The sequence below is a fragment of the Salmo salar genome, chromosome ssa10 (genome assembly GCF_905237065.1).
Source record: "Salmo salar chromosome ssa10, Ssal_v3.1, whole genome shotgun sequence".
Classification (NCBI taxonomy): domain Eukaryota; kingdom Metazoa; phylum Chordata; class Actinopteri; order Salmoniformes; family Salmonidae; genus Salmo; species Salmo salar.
This window is the reverse complement of record NC_059451.1, coordinates 57030290-57041264: the sequence shown is the minus strand read 5'-3', so window position 1 is coordinate 57041264 and position 10975 is coordinate 57030290. Positions and strand designations below refer to the sequence as shown.

At 42.8% G+C, this 10975-nt stretch overlaps 1 protein-coding gene across 2 annotated transcripts in view; it reads right to left on the bottom strand.

Annotated features, from left to right (window-relative positions):
- Nucleotides 1-10975, bottom strand: part of LOC106560617 (lipoma-preferred partner homolog) — a 591662-nt gene that overhangs the window by 544157 nt on the left and 36530 nt on the right. For both annotated transcript variants that reach the window (XM_045687984.1, XM_045687983.1), the window contains one exon: nt 10126-10215. The gene's annotated coding sequence lies outside the window, so the exon portion shown is untranslated. The remainder of the gene's footprint in view (nt 1-10125; nt 10216-10975) is intronic.

Below are 10975 nucleotides of genomic sequence, written 5' to 3'. Positions count from 1 at the left end.
AGTTATAAATATGTACAAGGAAAGGAGAAGAACATCTAGACATTTCTATTAGGGCTGGGATGATACCAGTATCGCCATACTGGTGAATATCATCCAGAGTCACATGTATTTATTTCCAAAGCACACAATATATTACATACAGCAGATTTTTAAAAAGGACCAAGTTTGGTCCCCCCCACACACAGAAACAGACGTAGTTTTTTATCCGTCAGCAGATAAAACTGTATTCCTTTAGCTGTGGGATTTCTTACAGTCTGTTTTGACAACATATTGCAGATCGGCCACTCTTCTCTCCGGCTGCTTTATTAAATGTTTCAAAAGGTTCCTGAAAGGCCCTCTCTTCTTCGTAGAAGTAAGAGAGGGGATAAATGCAGGCGATCATGTAAATCCCTAAATTTGGGCATCAATGATTCATCCAGGCAGATCATTTATTTAGAACGTATCAAATCTCTAAGTTTAAAAAGAAAAACCAGAGTGCTGAAATCCTGCCTGGGCACTAACAGCAGCATCATGAGGTTCTGGGATACACACTGGGAAGCCGTGGAGGCTGACAAGCTCAAGACCCATTGGTCAACCCAGTGGAAGTTCGGGCCCTGATTGGTCGACCCAGTGGAAGATCAGGCCCTGATTGGTCAACCCAGCGGATGCTCAAGCTCTGAATGGCGGTTGGTTAGTGCCTTCTCTAATCTGTCCTGATCAAGCCTTCACTGCTCACTCTGCAGCGCTCTGACCATCACTGACAGCCAAAGAGGATGAACTAAACAGAGACGTTCAAAACCCTTTACTAGTTGTTGTTGTACTGCTGGCGTTCTAAACTGACTGAAGGCTATATCCTGTTTATCTATTTCCCTTAGCTAGGCTTAGACCCACTTATGGATTCAGAATTTATCCATCTATCTATAAGTCTACTCGGCTGAGGGTATCATGTCCTATCCCATCTATAAGTCTACTCGGCTCAGGGTATCATGTCCTAACCCATCTATAAGTCTACTCGGCTCAGGGTATCATGTCCTATCCCATCTATAAGTCTACTCGGCTCAGGGTATCATGTCCTATCCCATCTATAAGTCTACTCAGCTCAGGGTATCATGTCCTATCTCTTCTTACGTTGTTGAGGTGATCAAGGGTCTAACGAGCTGCAGCTCTGCTTGTTGTGGTGAATTCCCTATTCTGAGAAGACAGACCAGGATGTGAATTCACTATCCTGAGAAGACAGACCCTGAGAGACCAGGATGTGAATTCACTATCCTGAGAAGACAGAACCTGAGAGACCAGGATATGACTTCACTATCCTGAGAAGACAGACCAGGAGGTGACTTCACTATCCTGAGAAGACAGACCCGGAGAAACCAGGATGTGACTTCACTGCTTGCATGCCCGTATTCAAGAGAAGTTTGCGTTCAAGCTGTGTCAAGGTTTTACCCACCAGTGAATGGGTGGTGAGCGATCTCTCTCATCTCCCCAGAGCTTGTCTCTGCATCGCCCCCTCTCCCTCCCTAATCCAGCGAGGCGTTGAGAACAGCTTCTTAAAAGCCCTGGTTTTACTGAATGAACCAGCGAATGAATGAGCCAGCCGGCAGCCTGAATATATAACAGGTTTCTCAATCCCTATCCACTTAAAGGCAGTGTGAATGATCCAGGAAACCATTGAAACTGCCAATATTTCATGGTGTTGTGCGTGATTTATTTTCTGAAGAGGAGACATAAGAGAGAAGAGAGACAGAGAGAAAAGGTTGTGTTGAGTCAACAAAGGATCAAATGCTTTCCTCGCTAGATTTCAGTTATATTGAGTCAACTCCACTCTGCTCCCTGTGTGTCTTTCTTTGTGGCTCTGTGTGTGTGTGTGTGTGTGTGTGTGTGTGTGTGTACAGTTCAATAACACGGTGAATAACGCATCACGATGATCAATCTGTTAAACGGTGATCCAGTTTGGCTTCTAGGAATATATGGATTCTTCTGAGACGTCGAAATGAAGTAGCCTACTATACATACATCCATCAATCCAGTCATTCATTATGTCCCATCCCAACTAGTTACCAAAGATGCACAAGGTTATTTTGGTAAAGTAAAACTGCAATGTAGAACCAGGGCTCTCAACGTTCTCCAAAAGAGTCTGAATTGTAGAATTCTACAGTGCCTGGCGCTCGACAACGTCCTGTTACTGTAGCCACACCATGTAATATTACGTAGCTAAGGTCAGTCACTATGACATCACTCACGTTGATCGGAGCCCGTCCTCTCCCTGCTGAGAAGTCCATGAAGTAATAATTACGACCATGGAACCATGATAATAATTATCTGTTACATCAACATGCATTTCAAATGCTGATTTGTCACCATTTTCAAATTCTTAAGCAATCGAACACCAAATACATCTGGGACAGTATTCATCTGGTATTTCACAGTAGGAGTGCTAATCTGGGATCAGTTTAGTCTTTTAGGTCATGGTGAGTTGAGTTGAGAGCTGTGAAGGCCTCTATGCAAACTGAAGGAGAGAACCTTTCATACCATGATACTTGTAAAATTATAGGGACTCCTTGCACTTTGCGTTCTCTTGAGCTCTACGGGCTATACAGCCGCTTGTGAAAGTATTCCCCTTTGGGGGGTTTGTATGATTTGATTTACACAACATGCCTACCACTTTGAAGATACAAAATATTTTTTTTTGTGAAACAAACAAGAAATAGGACAAAAAAAACAGAAAACTTGAGCGTGCATAACTATTCACCCCCCCAAAGTCAATACTTTGTAGAGCCACATTTTGTAGCAATTACAGCTGCAAGTCTCTTGGGGTATGTCTCTATAAGCTTGGTACATCTAGCCACTGGGATTTTTGCCCATTCTTCAAGGCAAAACTGCTCCAGCTCCTTCAAGTTGGATGTGTTCCGCTGGTATACAGCAATTTTAAGTCATACCACAGATTCTCAATTGGATTGAGTTCTGAGATTTGACTAGGCCATTCCAAGTCATTTAAATGTTTCCCCTTAAACCACTCAAGTGTTGCTTTAGCAGTATGCTTAGAGCCATTGTCCTGCTGGAAGGTGAACCTCCATCCCAGTCTCAAATCTCTGGAAGACTGAAATAAGTTTCCCTCAAGAATTTCCCTGTATTTAGCTCTCTCCATCATTCCTTCAATTCTGACCAGTTTCCCAGTCCCTGCTGATGAAAAACATCCCCACAGCATGATGCTGCCACCACCATGCTTCACTGTGGGGATGGTGTTCTCGGGGGAATGAGAGGTGTTGGGTTTGCGCCAGACATTGCGTTTTCCTTGATGGCCAAAAAGCTACATTTTTGTCTCATCTGACCAGAGTACCTTCTTCCATATTTTTTGGGGAGTCTCCCATATGCCTTTTGGCGAACACCAAACGTGTTTGCTTATTTTATTCCTTAAGCAATGGCTTTTTTTCTGGCCACTCTTCCGTAAAACCCAGCTATGTGGAGTGTACGGCTTAAAGTGGTCCTATGGACAGATACTCCAATCTCCGCTGTGGAGCTTTGCAGCTCCTTCAGGGTTATCTTTGGTCTCTTTGTTGCCTCTCTGATTAATGCCCTCCTTGCCTGGTCTGTGAGTTTTGGTGGGCGGCCCTCTCTTGGCAGGTTTGTTGTGGTGCCATATTCTTTACATTTTTTAATAATGGATTTAATGGTGCTCCGTGGGATGTTCAAAGTTCTGGATATTTTGTATAACCCAACCCTGATCTGTACTTCTCCACAACTTTGTCTCTGACCTGTTTGGAGAGCTCCTTGGTCTTCATGGTGCCACTTGCTTGGTGGTGCCCCTTTCTTAGTGGTGTTGCAGACTCTGGGGCCTTTCAGAACAGGTGTATATATACACTGAGATCATGTGACAGCTCATGTGACACTTAAATAAAGTCCACCTGTGTGTAATCTAACTAATTATGTGACTTCTGAAGGTAATTGGTTGCACCAGATCTTATTTAGGGGCTTCATAGCATAACATATGCACACACCACTTTCCAGTTGTTTTTTTTTTATTTTATTTAATTTTGAAACAAGTTTTTTTTTTCATTTCACTTCACCAATCAGGACTATTTTGTGTATGTCCATTACATGAAATCCAAATAAAAATCTATTTAAATTACAGATTGTAATGCAACAAAATAGGAAAAAATGCCAAGGGGGATGAACACTTTTGCAAGGCACTGTATAACTCTATAGGGCTTCTATGTAAAATGTTCACCAAAAGCGCATCTTTGTAACTTAACTTATCTATTCATGTCTATATACACATCCCATATACCCCTGTGAACAGTAAAGTATTAATACTAGAAAAACTGTAATTTAAGTAAAGAAACATTAATGATTTGGCAAATGGGCCTTGACAATGTTCAATTCATCCATGCTGAACGACCTTGAAAGTGTCTGATTTCCTGCAATAGATCCCTATGAGATGAACCCTGAACGCACCAATCAGACAAGGCCGTACAAAAAAACTAAAACACGCAATAGGTTACATCCTGAAACCTTGTCACTTAGCAACTACACACTAGATACAGGTAAGCTACACCATTTCAGTACTAGTTCCAAAGCACACCTCTACTCCTAAGTCGTCATATTTTACACAGAGGTCAGGGGTCGCTCCATAAGGATAAATGGAATATTTTGAAGGGGCCCATTTGCCGTATCAATAATCTTAAAAAAAAATTTTTTTAAATGTCTGATGCCGTTTAGTTGCTTAGTGAAAAGATTTTGTGAACGTTACTTATTGTTGAGTATTTGCGTTGTCTGCTTTGTGCAGTCAGGGCCTAGTTAAGGTTAAGAGAACGTTTCAAAGAAGCCACATTGTGATGTAAATACAGATTACCTGCAAACAAAACAAAACATTTAGTTGTCATTCACACTTCACACACTCACTATGTAACAACATGTTCTAAAATATCCATAGACACTGATCAAGAAAACATATCGTTTAGATATAGTTTTCTTTTCTTTTGTAAAACAAGGGTTATGTTTATGTTTAACAGCTGTCCCAAAGAGACATCATTGGGATGCAAATGCATGATTATCTGGGGTAAAAAAATATATATATTTAGTTGTCAATCACATGTTCTAAAATAGCCATCAACATTATTCTAGAAGATATTCTGCTAGATCAACATTATTCTAGAAGATATTCTGCTAGATCAACATTATTCTAGAAGATATTCTGCTAGATATATGTTTTTTGTAAAGCAGGGTTATCAGTGGTCCCATTGAGGGATATGGTTACAAAGACGCCCTGTTTTTACAATTGTTGTTATTTCAGTGTTTAAAAAAAAAAAGTTATATCTACAGTTGTTTGTCATGAACATGGACTTTGTCTAGTAATTTTCTAGAAAAAGTGGATAAATTCCTACAACAGACAAAGCATGAGAATTTAAATATATAGATTTTTGGTACAGCCGACAAGGCCTCTATGTTACCTACGACATATAGGTAAAAATGGTCATAAATCCAATAATAAATGAGAAAACGGTGTAAAACTGCATGCAATTACCATATTAATGGTCGTAGGAACATGCTGACTAAGTTTAGAGCCTCTGACAGATTCAACTCAAGTAAAAGTGTTCTCCAGCCTTGAAGAAATTGCTTTCGAACATCAGAGGATGTTGCACAATCCACCGGGATTCTTCCCCGATATATTGGACAGGAAAACAATGGCCATGGAGAGAATAAGAGAACAATCTGATTACTAAACTACCAAATTGATAGAAAATACTGTTATTCTCTGCTATTTAAAAAAATATATATTTTAAATATGCTTTAACTTCTCTCTGAGGTAATTGCATATAAATGTGGCATTTTAAAATATATAATAAAAATTAAAAAAATTCTAGCATTGAAAAAGAGTAAGAGATGAATAATTAAAAATGATTAAATTGATTCATTTAAACATCAAGAGAGAGAACGTAACAAAAGAGACCCTACAATACAGCTAAAGCGAGAGAGAGGGAGAAAACCGCAGCCCTGACACCTCACACAGGGGCAACAGAGCAACGGACACCCCGCCCAGACTAGCGAGACCCCCTCCCGAAGGACCTGCACGACAAGAGGACCTACAACCCACGCCAAGAAGACCTACACCCAGACCACAGCTTCACCAGCCACACCCCAACCAGCTGAGACCACCCCGAGCAAACCGTGGCCACACTCTATATAGGCCCCCCCCATTTCAGACCTATGACCCTTCTGCCCACCCCATGCCCCTGTAGCAAGGACCTCAACATTACAGGCACACATACGCCCAGACCGTGAGCAGAGCAATGGGCCAATCCCCACTAACGCACCTCCACAAGCTCCATCGTGCGTCCAAGGAGGTATGTATCAGATGCTCAACATGCTCTGATCACACCTACTGTGATGGTCCGGGGCGTAAACAACACAAAAACAACACTAGACACTATGGAACACAAAGCTTTTACTGTCTCATCCTGGAATATACAAGGTCTGAGGTCATCTGCCTTTGGCCTAAAGAGCAGGAACCCAGACTTCATCTAATAAAATGGAAATACAGACATTATCATCCTATAAAAAACATTGTATGCTAATTTGGTATAGTGCAGACCTAACCTCTATTAAATTAGTCAAAAAACAGGAACATTTTACATCTGGCTAGAAATTATTAATAAGGAAATGATCTCAACAGAGAAAAAGGTCCTCCTGTGTGCTACCTATATCCCCCACTAGAATCCCCATACTTTAACGATGACAGCTTCTCCATCCTACCTATATCCCCCCACTAGAATCCCCATACTGAGGTGGAAACTGAGCTGTACTTCCTAACCTCCTGCCAAATGTATGACCATATTAGAGACACATATTTCCCTCAGATTACACAGATCCACAAAGAATTAGAAAACAAATCCGATTTTGATAAACTCCCATATCTACTGGGTGAAATACCACAGTGTGCCATCACAGCAGCAAGATTTGTGACCTGTTGCCACAAGAAAAGGTCAACCAGTGAAGAACAAACACCATTGTAAATACAACCCATATTTATTTATTTTCCCTTTTGTACTTTAACCATTTGCACATCATTACAACACTGTATATATATACATAATATAACATTTGAAATGTCTTTATTCTTTTGGAACTTGTGTGAGAGTAATGTTTACTATTAACTTTGTATTGTATATTATCTATTTCACTTGCTTTGGCAATGTTAACATTTGATTCCCATGTCAATAAAGCCCCTTGAATTGAATTGAGAGAGAGAACACAACAATGCCCAGAGAGAGAGAGAGAGAGAGATGAGAGAGCTCCCACGAGAGAGAGAGAGAGAGAGAGAGAGAGACGAGAGAGCTCCCATGAGAGAGAGAGAGAGAGAAGTGAATAGTAAAGGGATATCAGGGACTGAAACACTGTACTTATATACCAACACAAGAACAAGAGAAGGAAAGACAAACCAAACACACAAAGAGAGACAGCAGATAAAAGACTAACACATCTCATTGAGATAACAGCCCATATCTGACTACATCCCAATGTGACTATGACCCTAGAGCCTCTTGTTTCTGTTGCAGATGACCAGTGAGACGGAATGGAATCACAACACAGAGAGAGCAGAAAAAGACTGAGCCATGCCCTAAAAAACAAATACATTCAGGCATCTGTCAGCTTGCTGCACCACGCGCTCCTCCGCTCTGTTTTGGGAGGAAACGTTGAATAATATAGAAACACATTACAATCATACCTCAGTGAGAGTAGAAAATCTCTCTCTCTCTCTCTCTCTCCTTCCCTCCCTCCCTCTCTCTCTCTCTCTCTCCTTCCTTCCTTCCTTCCCTCCCTCTCTCTCTCTCTCCCTCTCATATATATATATATATATATATATATATATATATAAGGCAAAGCTTGGTTGTGGAGTATACACACAGTCTTCTTCTTATGCCACCTGTTCAATGCTGCTAATTCAGCAAATAACAAACTGGTGTTCCCATGAGTTACTATTCAACCATCTGTCTCCACACAGAGCAACATACTCTACTCTGTACCTGTTAATATGACTTACTATTCAACCATCTGTCTCCACACAGAGCAACATACCCCTACTGTACCTGTTAACATGAGTTACTATTCAACCATCTGTCTCCACACAGAGCAACATACCCTTACTGTACTCTACCATGTACCTGTTAATATGACTTACAATTCAACCATCTGTCTCCACACAGAGCAACATACCCCTACTGTACCTGTTAATATGGCCGGATTCCAAACTTCACCCTATTCCCTTTAAAGTGCACTATAAAGGCAACATGGCCCCTGTTAAAAAGTAGTGCACTACTTATGGAATAGGGTGCCATTCGAGACTCTTCTTAAGTTACAGGGCCTATTAAACTAGATACAGCCTGTCTGTTCCTGCCTGGTAGAGATGGTGTTGTTGCTCCGTGACTAAAATCCCCCCTCAGACTATCTGGGTGATTAATCAATTACAGGCAGAATCATTTAGTGCTATGAGAACATGTAAACACACTGCTAGAAGACAGGAGACACCCCCACACTGTCTCTCTTTCATCTCTAATAACAGAAAGCAGGTCTATCAATTTACACATGGCTGAGTCCCAAATGGCACCCTATTTCCCACTTAGGGGACTACTTTAGACCGGGGCCCAATAGGGGACTACTTTAGACCGGCGCCCAATAGGGGACTACTTTAGACCGGCGCCCAATAGGGGACTACTTTAGACCGGCGCCCAATAGGGGACTACTTTAGACCGGCGCCCAATAGGGGACTACTTTAGACCGGCGCCCAATAGGGGACTACTTTAGACCGGCGCCCAATAGGGGACTACTTTAGACCGGCGCCCAATAGGGGACTACTTTAGACCAGGGCCCAATAGGGGACTACTTTAGACCAGGGCCCAATAGGGGACTACTTTAGACCAGGGCCCAATAGGGGACTACTTTAGACCAGGGCCAAGTAGTAAGGTGTGAGTCCCAAAATGAAATAGGTTGCCATAACACCCTAAAGATATTACTGTACAACACCGGACTGACAGGACTGACAGGGGTAACACCGGGGCTCTGACAGGGGTAACACCGGGGCTCTGACAGGGGTAACACCGGGGCTCTGACAGGGGTAACACCGGGGCTCTGACAGGGGTAACACCGGGGCTCTGACAGGGGTAACACCGGGGCTCTGACAGGACTGATGGTTGCTCCCGCTATCCCTCTTTCACTTCAGATCCAGAGAATTTCTATTCCTCCCTCTCCCAGTCTCCCTCCCTCTCCCAGTCTCCCTCCCTCTCCCAGTCTCCCTCCCTCTCCCAGTCTCCCTCCCTCTCCCAGTCTCCCTCCCTCTCCCAGTCTCCCTCCCTCTCCCAGTCTCCCTCTCCCAGTCTCCCTCTCCCAGTCTCCCTCTCCCAGTCTCCCTCTCCCAGTCTCCCCCTCCCAGTCTCCCCCTCCCAGTCTCCCCCTCCCAGTTCTCAGTTGAGGTCACATACTTTGGGATTAAGTCAGTCTGAGAAGCCTCTTTGTGCTGGCCAATTAAGCGAAGCCTCATTTGATTAAAGGGAGTTGGAAGATTTTAAAATGTTACGCAACAGGAACGCATCATGTCCTGTTCTCTTGATATGCAGGCCTAATTGAGCGAATTGAGGATGCATCATCCAAGAGGAAGGGAGGGAAAGAGAGGTCAACTTTGGAGTCCCTTATGTCATAAAGGGAACCTTCTGCCCTGCCACTCGCCCTGCCTCTGTGACCTGAACTCTCTGACACAGGTCAGTTTATATAATCCTCTTCCTCCCCTCCCCTCCCTCCTCTCCTTCCGCACTAGTAATCCACTGCTGCAGCTCTTTTAAGCGTATGGAATGTGAGGCAGTTACATAAAATAAATCAAACTAACTGGTAAATTCTAGTTTCTCTCCCCCAAAAATTTAAAAAAGAGGGGAAAAAAAAGAGATGCACAGCAAAACAACACCACAGTCTAACGTGTCAAACACCTCTGTCTCTGAACTGCAACAGACAGACAGAGACAGCCGGGAAACAGGCCGGGAAACAGGCCGGGAAACAGGCCGGGAAACAGGCCGGGAAACAGGCCGGGAAACAGGTGGTTGGCTGGTGTGCTTAATGAACAGACCAGGAGAGGAGACGGGGAAAGAGAGGAATGTGACTTACCAGATTCTTCAACACACACAGAGAGAGAGAGAGGGGGAGAGGAGAGAGTCCCTTCAGGATCACAGAGGGACCAGTCACTGGGTCAGAAACCTGGGAAACACAGACGCACAAGTCAGTAAGACATACAGGGACGGATACAGAAAGCTTTCATACCGTACCTATAGGGACGGATACAGAAAGCTTTCATACCGTACCTATAGGGACGGATACAGAAAGCTTTCATACCGTACCTATAGGGACAGATACAGAAAGCTTTCATACCGTACCTATAGGGACGGATACAGAAAGCTTTCATACCGTACCTATAGGGACGGATACAGAAAGCTTTCATACCGTACCTATAGGGACAGTAACAGAACCAGTTTGAAACACTATACACCTGTTATTAAAATGAAATATGTATTTATTTATTTTTTGACATAAAAACATTTTACCATGAGATTCTCTTCGACTCTTGAAATGTTCACAGACTACATTACTTTTGACTACAGAACCTACAGTACAGTTCCCTATTAACAATTGTATATATTAGAGAAATTTATTTTTTCCCCAGACTTTGATAAACATGTTAATTGTGTTTTCGTCTATTTCTGGTGCTGTGTCTGTGTTAATTATTAATAACTTAACAAATATGATAATTGATTATAATCCAGGTACAGTAGGTAAGTATTGGGAGGACTAGCCTAGTGTCCCCTGGGATGTTCTCTCCCTGTTCAGTATGGGGAGGACTAGCCTAGTGTCCCCTGGGATGTTCTCTCCCTGTTCAGTATGGGGAGGACTAGCCTAGTGTCCCCTGGGATGTTCTCTCCCTGTTCAGTATGGGGAGGACTAGCCTAGTGTCCCCTGGGAT